The sequence below is a fragment of the Sciurus carolinensis genome, chromosome 3 (assembly GCF_902686445.1).
Source record: "Sciurus carolinensis chromosome 3, mSciCar1.2, whole genome shotgun sequence".
NCBI classification, from domain to species: Eukaryota; Metazoa; Chordata; class Mammalia; order Rodentia; family Sciuridae; genus Sciurus; species Sciurus carolinensis.
The window spans coordinates 89,568,003-89,592,477 of NC_062215.1; the positions used below are offsets into that span (position 1 = coordinate 89,568,003).

At 35.7% G+C, this 24,475-nt stretch overlaps 1 protein-coding gene across 1 annotated transcript in view; it reads left to right on the top strand.

The window, feature by feature from the left end:
- Thsd7b (thrombospondin type 1 domain containing 7B) overlaps positions 1 to 24,475 on the top strand; it is a 715,164-nt gene that overhangs the window by 493,085 nt on the left and 197,604 nt on the right.

Here is a 24,475-nt window from a genome sequence, read left to right on the forward strand (position 1 = left end):
ATTGGGTTCAATCCTCAGCACCACATAAAAATAAGTAAATAAAAATAAAGGTATTAAAGCAAAAAAGAGGAAAGGGAAATGATTCTTGCAAAAGGATTGGAGTGGGGAATCTGGTGGAAGGGCAAAGGGAGGGGAAATGGAAGTAATCCTGCCAAGGTCAATTCCCAAGGAACAGTTAATGTTACTCTTACCTTTGTATAGATTTTCTGCAGTCATTGTCTGTTGTTACTGTTTGGATATGAGGTGTCCCGTAGAGCTCCTGCACATGCACCAATATTCAGAGGTGAAGTGATTGAATTGTGAGAACTGCAATCTAATCAATTCATCCTAGTTTGAATGGACTGAATGGGTGGTGACTGGGGGCAGGTAGTGCAGGGCTGGAGCCATAGGTCACTGGGGTGTGCCCTGGAAGGGTTTAGCCTCCACCCTCTGCTTCCCCACTTTGTCAGAGGGGAACAGCTTTCCCCTGGCCCCTCCCCCATGATGTGCTGTCTGATCTTGGTCCCAGAGCAATGGAGTCAGATTGAATCTTGTGAAACTGTGAACACCTAATAAAGTTTTCCTCCTCTTGTTCTTCTTATGCATTTTGGTCACAGCAATCAAAAAAACTAACTAAAACACACACCCACTGTCCTCATCAGCACTTCCTCTTGCTACCCTTTCTCCCATTCCAGTGAGAGGAACCTTTCCTAAAGGCAAAGATGTTTATCACTCTCAGATTTTAAACTCTCAGTAGCAACACTGGCAACTCATTACCCAGACCGTTTAGCAAGACTTTACTCTTTTTAACCCCTGAGGCCTCATCCCTCATCTACCCCCATGGAGCTCCTGCAGTCTTCAGTTGCTGCATATCTCAGTACATAACATTCAATTTCCCCATGCTGTGAATTGAATCACCTCACCCCCACCCTTGCCCCCCCACACAACTTAATTTCTACTGGATTCCTAATATCCTTTCTGAAAAACCATAGGTGGTCTTACCAGGAAACTTTTCCCCAACCACTAAAACCTACTAAGAGTTAGGCATATCTGTTTTATGCCCCTCCACAAAATGCAGATCCCTAATCCCAGAGCTTCTCTTCCTACCAGCCTTATTGGTAGATTGATAGTTCATTCTGTCACAGAGGACTATATACTCTAGAGGGAAGAATTGTGTCTATTCATCATTCTACCATTTCAAATACAGGCATAATGTCAGATATAGCTAAGCACTAGCTTTTTTTTTTTTTTTCCTTTAATTGTAGTAGGAGTTGAGCCTAAAGCCTTTGTTAGGCAAGTGCTCTATGGCTACCCTACATCTGCAGCCCTGACTTCAGTCTCTTGAGTATAGGCATACACCACCATGCCTGTCAACACTATCTTCTTGATTTGGATGAGGCAAAGTGTTTTGTCATTACACCAAAAACATTAGCAATAAATGAAAAGATAATTTAGACTTCATCAAAATTAAAAGGTTATGTGTTGCAAAGGACCCCATGAGGACTGGATGGAGACAGAGGACATTATCCTGACACCAAACCAGAAAAGGACACACCAAAAAAAAAAAAAAAATAGGGAAACTATAGACCAATATCTCTGATGAACATAAATTCTTAATCCCTAACAATAGCACATCAAAATGTATACCATGACAGTGGGATATATCCTTGTGATACAAGGATGGTTCAACATACACAATTAATCAATGTGAGACACCAGATTAACAGAATGAAGGACAAAGATCATGATGATCTCAAGAGATAGAAAAGGCATTTGCCAAAACTTAACATTCTTCATGACACAAACTCTAAAAAAAATTATAGAAGGAATGAACTCAGCACAATAAAAGGCATTATACAAGCCCACAGCTGTCGTCATGCTCAATGGTGAAAAATCAATGTACAACAAAAATCATATATACTAAACTGGTAAACAATTAAGAAAACAATCTGTTTACAGTAGCACTCAAATGAGTAAGATAATTAGTAATTTAAAATTTAAGTAAAAGATCTTTACACTGGAATCTGTAAAACATTAATGAAAGAAATTGAAGATAACATAGTGAATAAAAGGATATCCTGTGTTCAAAGTTTGGAAAAACCAACATTGTCTTAAGTGTCTGTACTACCCAAAGTAGTTTAAGGATTTGATGCAACTGTTATCAAAATTCCAGTAACATTTTAACACATACAGAAAAAATAATCAGGAGCAAGAACAAAGATGAAGGTATCACATTCCTGTTTTGAAATTATATTGCAAAGTAATAAAAGTAATCAAACCAAAAGGGTACCAGCCTAAAAACAGGTATATCAACCTTTTTACCACATGAAAAGCTCAGAAATAAACCCACACATACACACTGTTCTAATCTTCCACAAAGGTTTCAAGAATATAGAGTGGACAAAGAATGGTCTCAAGTAAATTGTGTCTGGTAAACTGGTTATCCCCATGCAAAACAAGAGTGGATCCTTACTTTACATCATACACAGAAATAAATTCATAATGGATTATGATGGGGTGGCCAGCACCCCGACAGAGCAGGTTCCTGCTCAGGAGTTGTGAGCTGCCTGAGAAAACAAAAAGTCTGAAATAATCAGTAAGAAATAAGACAAAGCCAAAGATTAGATTTAGAAAGCAGAGTGCCTGATGGATCTTCTAGTCCTGATAGGAACTGGAACTGAACAACTGCAAAGGGCCCCCATTCTTTATTTAAGGGGGAGTACATCAAAGGCAGGGTTAAGGTTTCAGTGGAAGGAGTTTTGTTTTGGTGCTTGTTTCTTGGTGTGGCAGGGGTTTTATAGTAAACAGTTTGATTGGCATGTGGCAGGCTGCATTCATCTCCAGGAGGCTGTGCTTGAACTTGAGAGGAGAGTTAGGACAGGGCACCACATGAATCAGGCATTCTCGAACCAGCAGATTCCAATTTAAGAAATAAGACAAAGCCAAAGATTAGATTGAGAAAGCAGAGTGCCTGATGGATCTTCTAGTCCTGATAGGAACTGGAACTGAACAACTGCAAAGGGCCCCCATTCTTTATTTAAGGGGGAGTACATCAAAGGCAGGGTTAAGGTTTCAGTGGAAGGAGTTAGAAACCTTAGAAAAATAGGAGAAAGTATCTGTGACATTGGTCTTATTGATTTTTTTTTTTAATATGGCAAGGCAAAAATATAAATGCACACATATGTTCACATGTATTAAATTACTGGCACTAGGGATTTGGACTCAAAATATTTTCTGGGAAATTTCTTTTAATAAAAATAGACCTGTTAATCAATTAATTTAAATGTGGAATATATCTGAAGAAAAATATGAATAGTATCTCCTTCTCTCTCTTTCCAGTACTGGGGATTAAACCTAGGGCCTCAAGCATCCTAGGCAATTGCTCAACCACTGAGCCACCTCCCTGGCCCTTTTTATTTCATTTTTGATACAAGGTCTTATTAAGTTGCTAAGACTAGCCTTGAACATGTGATTCTCCTGCCTCAGCCTTGTGAATAGCTGGGATTACAGGTGTACTCCACAGTTTCTGGCTTTAATCTGAGTCTTGCAGGAAGGAAGAGAGAGTTGTGGTTTAATAACATAGACTATCACTGTGTGAGTAGGATATATATATATGTATATGTATATATACATATACATATATGAGTAGGTAGGGAATATGAGTTGAATTAACTTGGTTTGGAGCTCATATGTTGTATAGACTTCATTATTCAGACAGTTTTTCCCCCCCCCTACTTGAGTAACATTTGAACTCATTTTTTTAAGGGACTAAGTTCTAACAGAGCTTTGCCTTTAACTATAAATCAAGTTTATGATAAAGTTTCTTTCAGTATATGTCAGCATAAAGCTAAGCATAGCCTCCTCTTGACTATATTACATAAGCTATGTAAGCTGAAAGATACACAAAATTTTAAATTATAAAATTTAAAATTCACTTTCCTCTGAGATGCCAACATAACTTAACTTGAGGCCTGTAATTCTCAGCATTTTTTACTATGGTGACAAACTTACCCCAGTAACCTTTACCCAGAAGACAACCTAAGGTCTGCCCCCTGGGTATACTCAAAACACACAGGAGACTTTACCCCATGCATCTTGATCTTTCTCACTGATTCTTTAAATCCTAAACTGCTTCAAAATTGATGTTTTATACCCAAAGGACTTAAAATCAGCTTACCACAGTGATGCAGTCACATGAATGTTTATAGCAGTTCAACTCACTATAACTAAACTATGGAACCAACCAAGGTGACCTTCAAGAGATGAATTAATAAAGAAAATGTGATACATATATATATACACACACACATACATACATACATGATGGAATGCTACTCAGCTTTAAAAGAATGAAATTATAGCATTTTCTGGTGAATGGATGGAACTGGAGAATATCATGCTAAGCAAAATAAGCCAAACCCAAAAAACCAAAGACAGAATATGCAAATGTTAATTCACTATAAGTGGTTGGGGCCAGGGGCTAGGGAAGAATAGAGTTACTTTATATTAGGTAGAGGACAGTGAAGGGAGGGGAAGGTATGGGGCTAGGAAGGATAGCACAGTGAAACAGACATTATTACCTTATATACATATATGACTGCGTGACCCATGTGATCCTACAATATGTGCAATCAGTAAAATGAGAAATTATACTCCATTTATATATGATCTATCAAAATGTATTAATGCATTCTAGTGTCATATACAACCAGTTAGAACAAATAAAAATTAATAAACTTTTTAAAAAAGGAATACGATAGAGGCATTGTATTCAGTGGTTGAATTCTGGCTTCAGGTTGAGGTTGGATTAGATAGATTAAAATTAGAGATAGAGAAACCAGACAGGGTGGGCTAAGGATCTGGGGGCTTGTGAGGGTGTCCCCAGGAAAGTGTAAAAAGGCAGAGACTGTTGGGATGGGGAAGAAGCTGGTTTCTGAGGGTTGAGAGGGTGACCCTACTAGAGGTGTGGAAACAGGAACCCGACCAGGAATAATTTGGAAACTGAGTTACAGATGGATGGTGACACTAACTAGGGTGGCAGTCTAATTTATGAGTTGAAAATGGAGAAACATTTGGGATGATTTGAACACTGAGCAGAACAGTTACTAGAGATGGAAAAAAGACTGAAAGTATTTAAAGTCAGGAGAGAGAAATTTCTCTTGCTACTACTCTGACTATAGATTTGGGATATAGGTTTTAGAATAGTTATAGGTGGCAAGGTAGGTGATGAGAATGAGGTAGACATTGGGAAGAGGTGACCTTAGAACTCTTAATAAGTAGTTCGATTTGAGATTGTGTTGGGAAAGTTTGCTTAAACTTCAGTAGGAGCTGTTTCTACAATACTCAGCTGATCAGCTCTAAAATTGGAAGAATATTTATTTGTTATGTCTAAATATAACTTCATCTACCAGTTGGTTTCAAATTAACTTTATTCAATTAAATCTAAAACATGGGCTACATAAGAACATTACAGAAATCTGGAAATATATGTAATGCCTCCTCTACTTATAAACGTTTTCATTTTCAGACTAAATACCCTGAGTTTTCTGTGTTCTGACTCATATGGCAGTTTCTAGCCCCTTTTGTCACTGTGCTTAGTTTTCTTCAATATGTTTCCATTTGGCAACAAGCACTTAAGTGATGGTAGAGGGAACACAGTGTCCCCATGTCATTTCAGAGCACGTTTCCGGTACCATATGCTCCAGCCACACTGGACTTCCTCCCACCGTCCCCCACGTACCGTCTGTCCTTCCCTGACTCTGTTCCTTTGTCTGTGTTCTTTCCTCAGCTTGGTGTCTTTTTTCTTCTTAAGGTGAATTGTTACTCATCTTTGGAGTCCTAACCCAAGTCACTTTCTTCAGGAAGCCTTTTTCCCAGCTTCACCAGATGGTTTTTATACTCCCACAGAAATTTAGTAGTACCTTCATGTGAAATATGATTTATATTAGACTTTATCTCTTTGCATGTTATTCTCCTCTTCCAGATTGTTAATCCTGAAATCTTGGCTCTTTTATTCATTAATGTAGGCATGTTGATTGAACACCTACTCTGTGCCAAGAAGTACAGTTTGGTTCCATAAGTGTTGGACAAAAGGGTGACTATTATGTGTAATTATAATATACAATATTTTTTTAAATGTGACTTCCATGAAGTCTGGTAGTTGAGATATTAAGAAAATATATACACAGGATCCATAATTTGAAATTGCCTAAATGCTATGATAAAAATGATCAGGGTCATATGAGAGAATAACAAAGAATGGGGCACAGCATTTAAGTTGGGAAACAGAGAAGGCCACTCTAGGAAATAAAATGCACTGTGAAAAAATTGAAAGATGCAGATAACAGGGAAAGAATGCTTTCTGTCAGACTGATGCTTAAATAACATCTTGTGAATAAATAGAAATAATATCCTATTATTATTATTATCTTGGCGATAGAAATACAATACAATGTTTGCAATATTTGTAATATTATACTGTGTTTTCTTACTTTGGACCATTTCAATACTACTTTGTACATGTTTTGTAAACCATCTCAAATACTTCTTGATAAATGATATTTACTTTAAAATTAATAATAAAATGAATAATTTAATTGGTATAGTGATTATAGATGCATTTTCAGTTTTCAGTTGAAAAAAAAAATCCTATATTCTCTTTTTAGGAACTGCTATAAGGTTTTGTATTCTCCATTCTGAATGCTCAGGTGCCTTTTGGGTACCATTATGGAGAACTATGCTTTTACCTGTCTTCCTTTTCATATTACTTGCTGCTTGTTATTCCAGCTTGTTAAGAGCTCTGAATCTTGATTCTGACATCCAACATATTAGCTATAACTCTCAGCTTTATATCATCCCAGAATTTGATAAGCATGCCATCTGTGTCTTTATCCAAGTTGTTAATCAAAATGTTGAACAAAATAGGACCAAGTATTTCCCATCAGCATTCAGTTGCAGAGAGACATCTCTCTGGATGGCCCTGATCCATTAATCAACATGTTTTGGGGAGTTACAAAAATCCATCTAGCTTCTTACTTTTGTTTGTAAGAGTATCAGGAGAATTGCTGTCAGATTTCTTCCTGCCTATAGCCTTCTTTTCCTTCTTCTCTAACAATGTAGTAACATAGTAAAAAGAAATCAGATGACTTTCTCTGACTTCACCTGAGCCCATTTTGACACCTGATACCTACTTCTTTATCCAAACAATCACAAGCTCTTTATAATTTTTCAGAATCTGGTACTGTAATAGGTTTGTGTTAAGCCCCTGGAATACTATGCTTCCAGTTAAGCCAAGATTTTCTTGGCAAAGGTAATGTCTCAATGACTTGAAACTGAGTCCAAGATATATAACTTCCAAGGAGAATGGGTCTTTCACCAACTCATAGTTCCTTTCAGGTACTGATGCTATTTAGTAGGCAGACATAATGTGGGGATATCATTGAAGAATATATTTTCTACACTGATTTAATCTCAATCTTTTCTTTGCTGTGTTTATTGTCCATGTTCTGTTTGTTGGCATATGGATAATAGTGCCTATAGTTGTGTTCCAAAATTTCTACTTGATTTTCCCTTTATGACAATTTGCACCTTCTTTACTCTTCATTCAAGTCTTTTTCTCAGTTTGATACTTTTACCTGTCCATTTGTCATTTACTTTTCCAGGTTTGGCTTAATGCCCTATAATTCATGTCAGTTGCAAAACACATTTTCCCTCCCTTTAAGATGCATTGATCATTTTCCAGGAGGCTCATTATATCCCATTGCTAAAAAACTTAACTATAATTTTCAGTACTGTCTACACTGAAAACATTACTTTCCATGCTCCTCCTCCTTTTCTTTTCCAAAGCTTTTTTCCAATAAAAATAAATGTCAATATTATCTGTATTTTCTTTGTCCTCATATTTAAGACTATGATTCCAGGAGCCACATTTCAGATTTTTCATTAGTTATATTCCTTCTCACTTACATCATATAATAGAAGTAGCAGATAATTAATTTGATAAGTTTTGATGGCCTTCTATTGGTTATTGGAACCATGCTTAAGACAGGTAAGGGGAAAGATTAGGTCTTTTAGGATGTGCTGTGTTAGGCACTCTGCCTGTGTCACATGTTATTTCATAATATCTGTTTACCAGAAATAGACCTCAGACTCCACAGAGCTCTGTCTTGCTATGGTGCCACATTATAAGCAATCTATTTTTCATTTTTTGATGCAATATAAAGTAGTGGAATAATGGATCTTCATGCACAGAGATGCTTAAAATACATCCTTCCCTCAGTATCCATGTAGGGTTGGTTCCAGGACCCCAACCAATAAAAAATTCCAAGGATGCTCAAATCTTTTATGTAAAATAGGATGGTATTTGAATATAACCTACACACATCCTCCTCTATACTTTAAATCACTCTAGATTACTTATACTACCTAATATAATATGAGTACTATGTAAAAAGCTATTGTAGTGTTTTAGGACTAATGATGAAAAAAAAGTCTGACCATGTTCAGAACAGATGTGATTTTTTCCCCCAATTATTTTCAATTAGCTGTTGGTTGAATCTTTGGATATAGAAACTGCAGATATGGAGGGTCTACTACACTGTTTTCTCCATTGTGGCCCTTCCCTGTGTCCCCTGCAGGATTTTAATAGGAAGAAAAATAACAACAATTATCTTGAAGGTCATTATAATAGCTTTCTGTATCTTTATGTTTTATGTCCCAAGTTGAACAAATGTGCTTTATCACATCCCTAGGCAATGTTCTCTGTGGAGTACCTAATCAAACTGATGAATTATAAGGCTATTTTTAATTTCAAACCAGAACATTCACTGAAGTAACCTCAGGTCTTGGTGCCCATTGCTTGATACTCAGGGAGCTCAGAAAGCTAAGAGAAACTCCCTGTCAGTCTCAAGAGGAGATGCACAATGGCTCCTGGCTCAGCCTCAGCTTAGGCACTGAAAGTTACTGTTCATATGCTTCTCTATCTTTATGTCTTCTGAATCTAGCTTAGTATTTGCCTTCCTTTCCTCTTGTCTCTACCATCTTCTCAGTGTCTTGTCTTACAAGTCCTGAGAGAGGATCTCAGTTATGGCATGCTCTCTACTTCAGTTCACACCTAACTTCTTTTAGTTTCAAAATTTTCCCTTTCACTCTGTACCCCCAATCCTATTAGTTTCCCTCATATTTAATTGATAAGCTTCCAATTATATCTCTGTCTTTTTATGTAAATGCTATACCTGATATATACATCTAAATGAGTTTACATGCATGCAATTATTTAACTTGTGGTTTAATCTATAACAATATTCATTTTGATCTTCTCTTGATAAATGATGATAGCTAACATTTATTGATCCTTTATAATATGTGATATCTTGAAGTTTTGTTTGTTTGTTTTCGCACCTGGAATTGAATCCAGGGGCCCTTACCGACTGAGCCATATCCCCAGCCCATTTTTTTATTTGAGACAGGGTCTCACTACATTGCTCAGAACCTTGCTAATTTGCTGAGGCTGCCTTTGAATTTGCAATCCTCCTACCTCAGCCTTCCAAGAGGCTAGAATTAGGTGTATATTACCAAGTCTGGCAATAATTTGTGATATCTGTAATTACCCTCTTTATGAACTATTTTTACATGAAGAGTATCATATGTATGATTTATTTATTTATTTTTGTTGGGGTATTGATTACGCATAATAGAGGGCTTTATTGTGACATATCTGTACATGCAGATAACATAATTTCATTCCCCAGACTCCACTTTTTCTTCTCCTCCTCTGTCTTGCTGGCTCCCTTCCTATTGTTCTCTCTTCTATTTTTATGAGATCCTTTTAAAAATTTTTTTTTTTTCTCTCTAGCTTCCACATATGAGAGAAAACATAGAACCCTTGACTTTCTGAGTCTGGCTTATTTCACTCAACATGATGTTCTTGTTTCATCCACTTTTGTTACAATTGCACAATTTTATTCTTCTTGATGACTTAATAAAACTCCACTGTGTATACATGCCACATTTTCTTAATCCATTTGTCTGCCAACACCTATGTAGGCTTGTTCCATAACTTGGCTGTTGTGAATTGTGCTGCTATAAACATGTGAGTATGCATGTATCTCTATAGTGTTGCTGACTTTAATTACTTTGGAAGAATACTGAAGAATGGTATATCAGGGTCATATGGCATTTCATTTCTAGTCTTTTGAGGAACCTCATAGTGATTTCCATAGTGGTTGTACTAATTTACAATTGTACCAACAGTGTATTAGTGTTCTGTTTTCCCCACATCCTCTTCAGTATTCATTATTACTGTATTCTTGTATTCTTGTCATTCTAACTGGAGTAAAAAGGAATTTCAGTGTAATTTTGATTAGCATTTCCCTGATGGTTAAAGATGTAGAATTTTTTTATATATTTGCTGGACATTTGAATTTCATATTGTGAGAAATGCCTATTTAGTTCATGTGCCCATTTATTGATAGGGTTATTTGTTTTTTAGTGTTAGGTTTTTTGAGTTCTTTGTATACAACTTGACATTAATCCTGTGTTAGAAGAGTAACTGCAAAGATTTTCTCCCTTTTTGTAGGATCTCTCCACACTATTGTTTCCTTTTGCTGTGCAGAAGCCTTTTAATTTGATGCCATCACATTTATTAATTTTTGGTATGACTCTCTGACATTTAGGAGCCCTCTGGTAGGTATTATTATCATACATATAAAAAATTCTAGGAAGAGAGAGGTTAAGGAACATGCATAAGATTAGCTCTCTGGGCATGTCAAACTTGTTTTCTCATCCATAAAATTTGGTTCCAGAGCTTATCACCCAATCAGTATATTTAAGTTCCTCTATTCATGATACTGTAGATAGATTAGTTTGTTCTTTTGGGGATAACTACATAGTTACTGCTGAGTATCCTCAGCATTTTATATTTCTTTCTTATTAGTGATAAATTATTTAGGATTCATTCAGCTATAAACCACTCAGCTAGCACTATTATGAACAGTCCTATAAAAGGCCTTTAGTATTGCATTCTGATCACTAGATGGCTAATACAAATATAATTTGCAAATAAACATTTTAAGTAGGAAGAATAATCAAAAAGAGAAATATATCAAAATGTTAATTGTTGATGACCTTTGAATGATATAACATTAAAATATGAGGTGTTCCCCCAAAACTCATGTGTGAGAAAATGCAAGAAAGTTCACAGATGAAATGATTGGGTTATGAGAACTATAACACAGTGCATTAATCCACTGATAGATTTTAACTAGGTGGTAGTAACTTTAGACAGGTAGGGTATGACTGGAGGAGGTAGTTATCTGGGGCCACACCTTTGGGATATGTATTTTGTCCCTGGTGAACCAAATTTAGTCTCTCTCTGCTTCCTGATTGCCATGTCCTGAGCTGCCTTCCTTCATCACACCCTTCTACTGTGATGTCCTGTCTCTCCATGGGCCCAGAGCAATGGAGTCAGCCGTCTATGGACTGAGATGGTCAAAACTGTGAGCCTCAAACTTTTCTTCCTCTCTGCTGTTCTTGTCAGGTCTTTTGGTCACAGCAATGAAAAGGCTGACTAAAACAAATGAAGAACATATTTTCTTTTTCCAACTCTTTCCTCTTTTTGCTTTCTATTTTTCCTTTTCCTACATCTAGATTTATGCTATGACCAGTCCTCAGATTTTGAGTGTCATGTGAATTAAAACCAAGATCAAATTTTCACCTCTGCCTACATGTTGTGTCCCTGGATTTTTTATATAATTGAATGGTTTTCATGGGATTATTTTCAACAGCGGCAAAACAAAAATTCACACCATAACATATTGTAGTTGATATTATCTCAGTTTTGTTGAATTATAAAAATTAAAAATTTTATCTCAGCTTTATCCCATTTTCTTGAAATCATCATTTGAAAACACTAGAATGAATAGTACTAAGTATATTCTAACCTCAGATAGAGTTAGAGATTCAGTTTCCTGAACCAGAACTATCCTTACTAAATTCTGAATCTGATTTTTTTTTTTAAAAGCTGGTTAAATGAAAATGCTTACTACCCATGTTGCCCTTTCCTTATTGTTGCAGGCATATTCTGCTTAAATATTTGGCACAAGGAGGTGGTCTTGCCTGTGCCTTCACTGATCAGTGTTCATTTTTAAGGGAATGAGAACTGAAAATAGATCCACATAAAACATGTTTGCAAAGAGCAGGAGGCAAACCAAGAAAACTGTCTTTGACACTTTCTGAGTTTTATCTCCACTGTATGAAATTATTACCACATATTGATCAGCTTGAAGTTATAGCAGTACAGATACCCTTAAAGCAATGGAGAGAAATGGATGCAAAGAATTATGAAATTTCTGTGAGTCATTGAAAAGAGATTGGATTTCAATGTAGAAGCAAGATAGGGAACATGAGAAGAAGAGCATGATTTGGAAGGGTTGGGGTTTGATAATGAGCTCTGTGTTTGTCTTTAAGGTCTTGTGACCTCATCTCCATCCACAGTGGCCTTCAGGCTCTGTTCAATGTTTTAAATAACCTTGTTTTAATTAGCATGGAACTATTGATTACCATATATCAAATGTTAACTATGACATGCTCTATTTGTTGGCTCAACAAATAGATGAGAATTCATAGGAACACTCTACCATTCCCTGCATGCCACAGAGGTTTTGACCTTAGGAAGTAAATATTTTTCTTGAAAGACTTAAGATGTTGGGTCTTTTTTTATATGACATTTCTTGAGATGGAACTGTCATCCTTCCTCCCTCATATATTGAAGATGATGTTATGCTCATTTTATTGGAGAATAATAGTAGTGGCAGCAATACCTAATCTCTTTTTCCAGACTCTCTGATCTAGAGAGCAATCCTTGAAGTAGATGTAATGATTATCTCCATTTTACAAATGAGAAAATTGAAGCCTGGAGAGATTCACTATCAGGCATCAAATAATGCCACTACTAATACATATTCTGGTTGATTTCAGATTTAAGCCTTTCTAAGGCCCATTTTATCCATCATGGCACTGGGCCTCTCTATTAGAAATAGGAAGTTATTCCTTATGGAGTGTGTACTGTGAGGTCAGCATTGTTTAGTGCTCTCATTTGATCCTCATCATAATCTGATGGAGTGGGTATTCATCCCCTTTTTATAGATGAGAGAGTGCAAATATTGTCTATAAAGGTTGAGACAGGAAATATATTCAATTTTGTCAGCCACAGGGTCTCTGTCATAACCAGTTACCTCTGCTATTGTAGTGTGCAAGCAGACATAGGCAATGTTAAACAAACATTGGTGGCTATGCTCTAATAAAATCACATTTAAAAAACAGGCAGAGGCTGGATTTCACCTGCAGGCCATAGTTTGCCAATGGCTATTATAGATGATAAAACTGAAGGTTAGAGAATTTAATCAACCCATGTTGAAGTGGGATGTGGGCCTAGGTCATCCATGTGTTGACATTGTCTTTACTCTTCTCTTAACGTGCTACATTATGCACCCCAAAGATATGTTTAAGTTATAAACCCCAGTATCACTGCATGTGACTTATTTACAAATAAGGTCTTTGTTGATATAATTAAGGAACCTGAGATGAGTTCATTCCAGGCTTAGAGTGGCCTCTAAATCCAGTGACTGGTGTCCTTACAGGGGAGAGAGAGAGAGATTTGAGACACAGAGACACAAAGGGAAGAAAAACAGGCAGAGACTGGAGGTATGCTGCCACAAAACAAGGAACACAAGAGAGCACCAGAGAAGGCAAGGGAAGATTTTCTCTTATAAACTTCAGAAGGAGCAGAGCCCTGCCAACACCTTCATATCAGATTTCGGGAATGCATCAGAATAAATTCCAAAGGCTTTATGGCAGAACTAGAGAATACATTTCTCTTGTCGTATGCTACCACGTTTCTGTTAACTTGTTATGACAGCCCTAGGAAACTAATATGCTCTCTTTTTTTCTCTGTTGTTTTTTGTTTTTAATTCAGAGAAATACTACTGGTTGCTCTCATAATACTTTTCTTGGTTTAAAAGACCCTCTTTTTGTATGAATTGGGATTTTCCATAGTCCTCTGACACTTCTATTAGTGTAACTAGAAAATTACTGACTATTTAAATTTTCCTAGAGAATAAAATTAAATAAATAAATGCAAATTTCTCAACTTTTTTGTATTCCTTTAGGAGTTACATTATTAAAAATCATTAAATAAAAGCATAGGATATCTGCTTGCCAATTGGAGACAAGAAAAGCCTAAATATAAATTTCTAGATTAGATAATGCACAATCCATTAGGAAACAAATTTATTGGTGAGTAAAACAAATTCACCAGTACCAGTGTGCTATACAAATCAAGACTAGTAGTCATATTTAATTTTACACCTTGGCTAGGGTTCAAAGGATTTTACAGTAACTTGCAAGGACTTAATGTACTGTGAATTCATTCCAGTACATTGATTTCTGCATTATCTCAGTGGAAGATGCAGTTCTTTGGCAAAAGCAAACTTTTAGAGGTGAATTTTCTTTGGCATGTAATCCATAATTGAAAATTTGTAATCAGGTATTTCCTTGTTCATGAATACAAATTCTTGTTGGAATGATCTAGCAGTCTAGCAAAAAAAAAAAGAAAGAAAAAAAGGAAGTCTCATCTCTGAAGTTGTGTCCACACCTTATCACACTGTGAAATTCGTTCTGTGCAGACTTATTTGGAGGAGCTTGGCACTGAATGAAAAAGCCCTCCACCCACCATGTTCTAGATGTTCATGCTGTTCTCGGTATTCTTCATGTTTCTTGTTGCCATGTGTGTAAATGCAGGTGTGCTAGTATGCAGGATACCGATGACAGCAGAAGTCTTTTCACCACGGGAAGTTCCAGATTCAGGAACTTGTACTTGCATGAACCTGTTCCGAATCATTGCACCTACATTTGCATTCCTTATTTTATCTTTGTTAAAAAAAAAAAAAAAAAAATCCTCCATTATATAACCTTCCGAGCCCACACACCCAGCTCCAACAGCAGCCGGTAGTGTAGAGTCTGGCTTCTCCTGGAGCTAAGATTCCTTCAAGTAACAAACATGGTGAAGGAAACAGGTATGTCTCTTAATCTTCCATTTTTCCTAGCCTCACATTTATGTGCTTTTATATTGGCTATATGAGTAAGCTTTTACTTTGTTTTAGTGGAGTTAGAAATCCTAGGTTAGGAACTTTGAAGGACTGTAAAGGCACATTTCATTTGGAGAAACCCTGTTATTCAGTTCCAATGGAGGTAACCATGCTGGAAAGAGAACTCAGGTATTCCCAGATTATCCACATTTTCAAGAGAAGTTGTAAATCTTTATTTTCATGCAAAAATCACTCAATTTTTAACTCTGGAACTATAATGTAAAAATTAACAATCAAAAATAAGCAGGTTGAAAATAAATAAATATGTGACCCTAGCATAATATAATGGCTGAATGCAGATCAGAGCTTCCTTTGGGACCAAAGAAGTGAAGCAAAAAGAACAGAACACTCTTCTTCTAAGCTTTTGTATTTATGAATCTCATGGAATCCATAGGATTTTGTAAGTCTAGGCTTTTGTCAGTTCACTTCTGAATTCTCCATCTCTTAACCAAGTGCTCTGAGCTCATCCTGCCTTGTCCTCCATCCAATGGCACACCAAAATTAACATCAGCATTCTTAATCAGTTTTCTAAGCCCATCATGATGACCTTCAATTCTGGTTCCACACTAACCCAGCCATATTTTCTACTTGTCTTCAAATTCAAGTTCTTGTACAAAAGTCTTTTCTACTGAGGTGTTAACTTCCATCATCTTCATTTAATATGTGATATCTCCTCTGCCTAGGTTGCCATCAAAATTCTGCCATGCTCTGAAGGTTATTTATTTTAAATGATATATTTAGAGTTTTGCTTTAGGAAAATATATATGGCAGCCTATCAGACATGAAATGGATTATAAGAATGAAATTTGAGATCTGGAGTCCAGTTAAGGGACTGTTATAATGGTCCAACTGAGAGTAATGAGTGCCTGGCCTTGGCTGCTGGCAGCAGATTTGGAAAGACAGAGATGGACTCAAAACACCAGCTGATTTACTGACCCAATACAAAATCTCTCATTTTGTCAATGTTATCCTAGCCTTTAATTTACATGGAAATGATCTGGAATGAGAAATGACATCCAAATTTGAAAAATATTACCCTATAATTTCTCTGCTAGAGCTTCTTAACAGAATTATATTCTCTATCAATCACTAGCCCCCAAAACATGATAAAGAAAAAGAACATTTCTACTTTGCTGTATAACTTTGACTAGTAGTAAAATATTAGTATGTAATTTATATTGTATGTTAATTTTTCCATAATGTTCTACTTATTATATTTTGACCTTATATGTTATAGGAAGTTACAAAGGAGACATTTTGTTACATTTTTATTTTAATGCAAAGAAACACAACTATTGCAGTTTAATATTTTGTCCCAGATTACGTAAGGTCAGACCTTGATTTATCATCCATATTACTAGTTTTTTTAAAAATAACAAATTATAAAAGTTCCTGAGATACACACACACACACACACACACGTAGGCTTAACTTTTGCAGTCATATTCTCATTTGATAGTTCTGTTACTCAGACTTTTAAACTGTTGATATAATGTTCTGATGATTCTAAGATGCATTCTGAGATGGCTTTCAAAGTTTTAAAGGAAATACAAAATACAGAGCCTATAATGCAATTAAGGTGCAATTCTCTCAAGGCAAGAAAATGTAATGACAAGACTTCATATAGGCCCTTGAAGCCACAGTTCTAGAAATTTCTTAGTATCGACTTGTCAACAATATGAATGTTTTTGTAGTGCTACAAATGCCAAGTTACTTATGTAGTTAACCATTAAGTCACTTTAATTTTAACAGCACTTATTTGCAGTAATGATAGAAACTGTGTTTGTGTAGTCCTAAGTGAATTGTTCTGGTCAATTTTAGCCTAATATCCTCAATATCTTCTCAGAAAAAAAAAAAAAAGCAAAGGAAAAAACATCTCTTTTCTATGCCTGGAGGAAACTGGTACAAGGGAATTAATGTTGAAAGTCTGTCTACATGAGCAACTGGAACTCCTGATTAAATTGCCTGGATAATTTGATTTAAAAGATCAGTTCTTTATATTGTTATATTAAATTGGCACTGAGACATTTAGTTATAGCAAGTGAACTAGTTTGAGCAATTAGTCAAAAACCTATATCTACTATAATAACAAATACTTTTTACAAGAAGTTTTTAGAAAATTGAAAGTGGAATCCATTCATTTTACCTCAAATTATCATAGAATTTTGAATATATTGTGTCATAATTTGATTATATACACATATAATCAAATGTGTCATAAAATGATTATAAATTTTTTTCTTATTTATAAAACTGATCTCTTCAAAAATATGAATTTCTTCAAATGCAGGTTGATTCTGTACCTTGTCACTCTAACACTAAAGAGAATATTCTAAGACCGTAGAATTTTTTTCTACTTGATAGCTGAATGTCTACGTGGAGTCTGGATTCAAGTTCCCTTTCTACTTGAGTGAAGTCTGTAAAATGAAGCTTTTGGCCTATGTGACTTTGAATAACTTATCTTCATCTAAATCTACATCTAAAATAATGTAGTAGTAAATTTAATCATACACATGAACACATGCACACATGCACACACACACACACACACACACTTTTTTTTTTTTTTTTCCCCAGTACTGGAGGAGCCCAGGGCCTCAAGTATGCTAGGCAAGTACTATACAATGAGCTACAACCACAGTCCTTTATTTTTGTTTTGAGACAAGCTCTCACTAAGCTGCTCAAGCTAGCCTCAAACTTTCTATCATCTTCTCTCAGCTTCATAAGTAGGTGGGATTACAGGTGCACACCACTGCACCTGACTTGAGTTATATTTTTAATTAAGGGTACTGGTTTACATCTACATGATTTCTTCAGCAGAGGTAGGGACAATAAGTAACTGTGCTGTGAATGTAACACAATTTGAGTTTTAAAGAGTCAAGTAAAACTTTTTATTTGTCAATAAAGTGTTTGAACTCTGTGTAACTTCTATATTTCAAATATCTTATTAGATTCTGGGTCCAAATGAGAGATGTTGGTATTTTTAATGCATCACCATCTTTTCAATTTTCATATAATGCAATAAAAATATTTTCTACTTAATAATAGTATTTTCAAAGACTTTCTTTTCACAATTCAAAAATTGAAAAATAAGACATAATAATAACTTAGGCCTCATGGAGACCTTAACAAGGTTGGAACCCTCTTTGAGAGCATGGATCTACTGTTCATAAGCAGTACTCCACAGTCAAGGATAAATTCTCCAAAGCCACCCTGTTGCATTTGACCTATACTTTCACCTTTTAATGGATTGAGATTATAAATAAATATTTAGCACTGTCAGTTCCTCCCTTGAAAACTATGGTAGTAGGTGGGTACAGTGGCACACACCTGTAATCCCAGTGGCTTGGGCAGCTGAGGCAGGAGGACTGCAAGTTCAAAGCCAGCCAAGGTAAGTTAGTGGAGCCCTAAGCAACTCAAGAGAGACCCTGTTTCTAAATGAAAAAATACAAAAAAGTCTGGGGATGTGACTCAGTGGTTAAGGGCCCCTGGGTTTGATCCCCAGTACCAAAAATGCAAAGAAAGCTATGGCAAAGTATTGATCTAACTTCTCAAATTGTCTTTCTTGGATCAAAGTTAAAACATTTCTTCCATTTTTTCGCCCCATCTCTCTGAAACAAACATACTTCTAAAGCTAATAGGACACTTTGTAGTATGGTACATTTTTACTAAATGAATAGAATAATAAATTCTAATGGCACTGAAATGTACAAATTAAAACAACAAATCTTTAGTGAGAAATGAAACATGACACCATTTTAACATGATTCTCCCAGATCTTAGTTTGTTAAGCATATAAAAAGAAGTTCACTCTCGAAAGTTTTCAAGATTCTGTTATATAATGTATGGATTTTCTAGTGCTGTGTTTCAATTATTGAGCACAAGGTTAGTAAATATAACAGGGACTGTCCAATAAGACGTTTGCTGTCACTTTGTATAATAGAAAAATATAATGGAATTGACCTAGATTATTTTCTCAGGTTTATTATCATTAATATTTTCTTTCATATCCTTTGGAACACAATCTTATTGGGATAAATATGTGTATTTGAATTTTAGAGGAGGGAAGAAAGAAATGCATGTAAACTGTTGTTAGTCAGCTTTGCATTGCTATGATCAAAGTACCTGACGAGAAAATCTTACAGAAGGGAAAGTTTATTTGAGGTTCACTGTTTCAAAGCTTTCAGTCCATGATGGCTGAGTTCATTTCTTTGGACCCAACACAAAGCAGAACATCATGGATGAAGGGCAGAGGAGAGAAAAGCTGCTTGGCTCATGGCAGCCAGGAAGCAGGGGAGGGAGGGGTAACAGAAGATGGAGAAAGAGAGGGAGGTTTTAAAGAGAGAGCGGGGAGAAGTGACCACAAGGAAAATGAACTATTCCAGGGCATACCCACCTCTTCCAACCACACCCGACCTGCCTACAGTTACTTCCCAGTTATTCCATTCATATTAGGATGGACTGATTAGGTTACAGCTTTCACAATCTAATCAATTTATCCCTGAACATTCTTGTATTAACACAGGAGCTTTTGGTGAATACCTCATATCCTAATCATAACACTAACATAGAAAGTGGTTGTATTAAAGAGACCACCTTATTCAGGACACAGTTTAACTGATGTCCACTGTGCTTACCTAAAAGGGCCAGCGTCTGGGGATTAGTAATATAGTTTGAAAATTTGTTCGATTCTAGGTTCCTGGACTTTAACTCCATTTGGTATGTTATTAAATCAACATTTTAGATTTTAACATAGATAGGAATACTATTAATGGATCTTTTTCAGTCCATCTTTATCCATAATAAGTTTTTGAGATTCTTTTATGTAATGTATGTATTTTACAAATTGTGTGCATGTTCTATTGATTTTTCTGTAATGAGTACATACATTTATGCAGATACACAAAATAAAACACTAAAGCATCCTTAGACCAAGTAACATGATGGTCCAAGCCATGTGTTCTGCATATAACCTGTAGTATTAAATACTTGTTGGTAGAAACACTGCTACTCTCATTGCAATTGACATTAGACTTATGAGACTGTTTCCAGTGAAATATTATCTAGATGGAAACAGCTATTCTGTGGTATATTTTATGGAAATGAGTTTTATAATACATCAATGAGGTTTCTATAGTTAGAAATTGGAATTCTCATAAAAGAGGTTAACCTTGTAATGGTTATATTTCATCATATTCTGTTGCCAAAAACTGAGTATTAAGTGTGAGAGTGAAACTAATCCTTTTAATGATGAGGTAGGCATAAGAATATGTAATTATTAATAGTTCTCACTATGAAATTCCCTTTGGGGTATACTAGAGCATGGGAATTTTTCTGGAAAAGTAAATGTCACTGTTGCCTAGTCCTTTTGAATTAAAAAATTATTTTACACTCATTGAATTCCTAACTTTGACTTTCATGAAGATGCTCTGGGTTTACTTCTTATCATAGAGAAAGGGGAAAAAGTACTGCTAGAGGCTTGCTAATGAAAATCCTTCAGTGTGCAAGTAGCTTTAAGAGAGGATTTATTTAGACACTCAAATATTTAAAATTATTTATATGAAATCTCTTGGGATTTCAGATTTGCCTACTTTAAGCATACCTGCTATGAAGGTGAATCCCACCTAATTTCTAACCATATTCATTTGATAGCTAATGAAATCATGTGACTGTTTCTCAGTAAAATCATACAAAATCATACTTGTGTCCTCTCTTTAGTCTTTTGTGTGTCTTTTACTATGTACTTAATGCTGAATTGCTGCTCAAGGTTCCATAGAGATGACTATAGAATTAAAATTCTTAAATAGTAATAATCTTTTTACAGTCTCAGTTGGAGCAATTATTCTTTTGCAATTCTTGAGGATCTTCTCCTGATGACTTTTAGTTTTGAGAAAACTTAAGAGAACTACCAAGGAGAGACAGTTCTGAATAAGCCCAAAAACCTAAACAGATAACAGATGAAAATGAAGTCTGTGCCTTATGTAGGAAAATGGATGCTTTTTCCATTTTAACATGAAGGAAAGAAAACAAAAAAGACTAGGAGTACATGTAGATATATTCTCAGGAAATTGAAATTGAAGGGATTCTCATTCATTTCTTTCTGTTTTTTTTATTTTTTTTTTATTTATTTTTTTCCTGGTGCCAAAGAGGCAAGGAAAGGAGGAGAAATTTGAAGAAGGTTTAGGAGAGCTGTTATGCAAAACAAGAGTGAGGAGAAAACTCAGAAAAATGGTCAGGCAATGAGAGAAGTTGGTTGAAGAAAGAGTACCACAGAGTGGTATTAGCATTTTCTTTATCTCTCTCTCTGTTCTACTTTAAGCACAGAGAAAGAAGACTGGATGGACTAACTGACATCTGAGATTTTTCCAGTTGAGCATGGCAGAAGGATACTGGAACAGTGGTCAACTATATTGGCAAGAGAGAAGCTGAAGTAATGGACAAGGGACATTGACTTGGTTAGGGAAAGGACTTGTTTTTGCATGAGCAGAGGTATAACTATTTTTGGAGAAGATGAAGTAGTCTGTGTACATAGAATTTGAGATACAAGAGAGGAAAGAGCCAGAAGTAAAAACAAGTTAGAGGTGGTGCCTTGAAAGTACATTGAAATCACCTAGGGTTCTTTAAATATTGCCAATTCCTGTGTTCCAAATTTCTTGCTAAGTTGGTCTATAGTACATCTGAGACAATGGAGTTATATTTTACAGCCAAAGTTGAAAACCATTGCTTAGAAACTTTCATAAGCAAGCTGGGTTTTTGTTTCGTTTTGTTTTTGCAAAATAGGTTGTCATTTTCTTTCAAGGCAACAGAATCAAGCAAAGACTTTAAAGAAAGGAGCAGTATTAGTCTTTATGTACTTAAAAAATATTTGTTTTCCTCAGAGTTATTGACAGATATCAAAAGAAGACAATTAGAAAAATAGGACTCTCAAGGAGAGAACATTGCATTCTTCTGGACTAGGAATGATGAAATCTTGAAGGAGGGAATGAAAAAGAATTATAGAGTGTATATTTGTGAGCTTTAGCATTTTATTTTATTGCATGTGTTAATGTATGTATAGAATTATAAAATAGGGTGTATGGAAATAAGATAATAAGATATTTTTATTTTCGATAATTTCTTAGATTTTAATGGCCCCTGACTGTGGCTCAAAGCAGCCTTCATTATCTTACAATTTCCATGTATTAGGAATCCAGGGATGGTTTCTCTAGGTCCTCAGCTTAGAGGTCTTACTGAACTATCAAGGTGTGGCCCAAGGTTGAGGTCTCATCCAAGTCTGGATGAGGGAATACTCTCCTTCAGACTCTCAGGTTTTGGCAAAATTCATCTTCATGCACCCATAGGACTGTTTTATTTGTTTATTTTTGCTGACTGACAGCCAAGGGCTACCCTCAGGCTCTGTAGACTGCTCAGAGATCCCTGCCACGTCACCATTCCATTGGCATGGCATATATAGCATGGCTCTTTGCATCCTTAAGGTCAGAAAGAGAATCTCTCTACAGAAAGGGCCCGATTCTTCTTTTAAGAGATTTCACCTGATTAACTCAAGCACACCTAGGATATTCTCCCTTTTGATTGACTCAAACTGATCAATCAATTTGGCACATTAATATATTTCCCTTAAAAATTATTGGTGCAAAATAATTATATAGAATAATATGTTTCATTGTGGCATATCCATACACATACATAACATAGTTTGATCAATTCAAGTCCCCAGTACTTCCTCTTCCCCTTCCCTCCTCCCTCACCCTGGTCCCCATGCTCATTCTCTGCTGGTCTCCCTCATATTTTTATGAGATTCATTTTTTTTCCTTTTTTTTTTATCTCTGGTTTCCACATATGAGAGAAAATATACAACCTTGAATTTCTGAGTCTGAATTATCTCACTTAACATGATTTTCTTCCTCTCTATACATTTTCCTATAAATTACATAATTTCATTCTTTATGGCTAAATAAAATTCCATTTTTTTATTGCAAACAAATGGGGTACAACTTGTTTCTTTAGTTGTACATGAAGTAGAGGCATACCATTTGTGTAATCATACATTTACATAGGGTAATTGCATTTGCTTCATTCTGTTATTTTTTCCTTCCCCACACTCCTCCCACCCCTCTTTTCCCACTATACAGTTCCTCCTTCCTCCATTCTTGTCTCCCACCCACCCCCCATAATGTATCATCATCTGCTTATCAGTGAGATCATTCGCCCTTTGGTTTTTTGAGATTGGCTTATCTCACTTAGCATGATATTCTCCAATTTCATCCATTTGCCTGCAAATGCCATAATTTTATTATTCTTTATAACTCAGTAATATTCCATTGTGTATATATATACCACAGTTTCTTTATCCATTCATCAATTGAGGGCATCTAGGTTGGTTCCACAATCTGGCTATTGTGAATTGAGCAGCTATGAACATTGATGTGGCTGTATCACTGAAGTATGCTGATTTTAAGTCCTTTGGGTATAGGCCAAGGAGTGGGATAGCTGGGTCAAATGGTGATTCCATTCCAAGTTTTCTAAGGAATCTCCGCACTGCTTTCCAGAGTGACTGCACTAATTTGCAATCCCACCAGCAATGTATAAATTCCATTGTTTATGTACACATTTTCTTTATTCATTCATCTGTTGATGAATGCCTAGGCTGTTTTCACAACTTAGCTATTTTGAATTAATGGTTATGCTTGTTTCTCTGTGGTATGCTGGCTTTAGTTCTTTTGGGTAAATGCCAAGTAATGGTATAGCTGCATCATATGGTGGTTACATTCCTAGTCTTTTGAGAAACCTCCATAATGATTTATATGCTAATGTACATTTGTACCAATAGTGTATAAAAGAGTTCATTTTTGCCCATGTCTTCACCAGCATTTGTTGTTATTTGTGTTCTTGATGATGGATGTTCTAACTGGAGCAAGATGAAATCTCAGTTGGCACATTAATTATTGTGTATGTTCCCTTCATTTTTGCTATGTACTATAATTACTGAAATCACATCCTGTCACATTCACATTTCCTGTCTTCACACAAAGGAATAGGAATCAGATGATGTCATGGTAAATGAAGATGAAGAACACAAGAGAATTATAATGTTTTTGGAGGAAATTGATGATATCCATTTTAGACATAGAGCAAATCGGGCATCCAATTAGAGTGACCTCATAGGTGGTGTACAATTCAGTAGAGATATCAGGATTAGAGACATTTACTTGGTAGTGATCAGTACAGGTGAGTTAAAACAATGAGATCACACAGAGAAAGATTATAGCAAGAGATAGTCTGAATACAGGAGCAAGAACAAGTAAAACTAGAACTTCCATAGCTATACTGCATCCCATATGTCTTGATTCTAG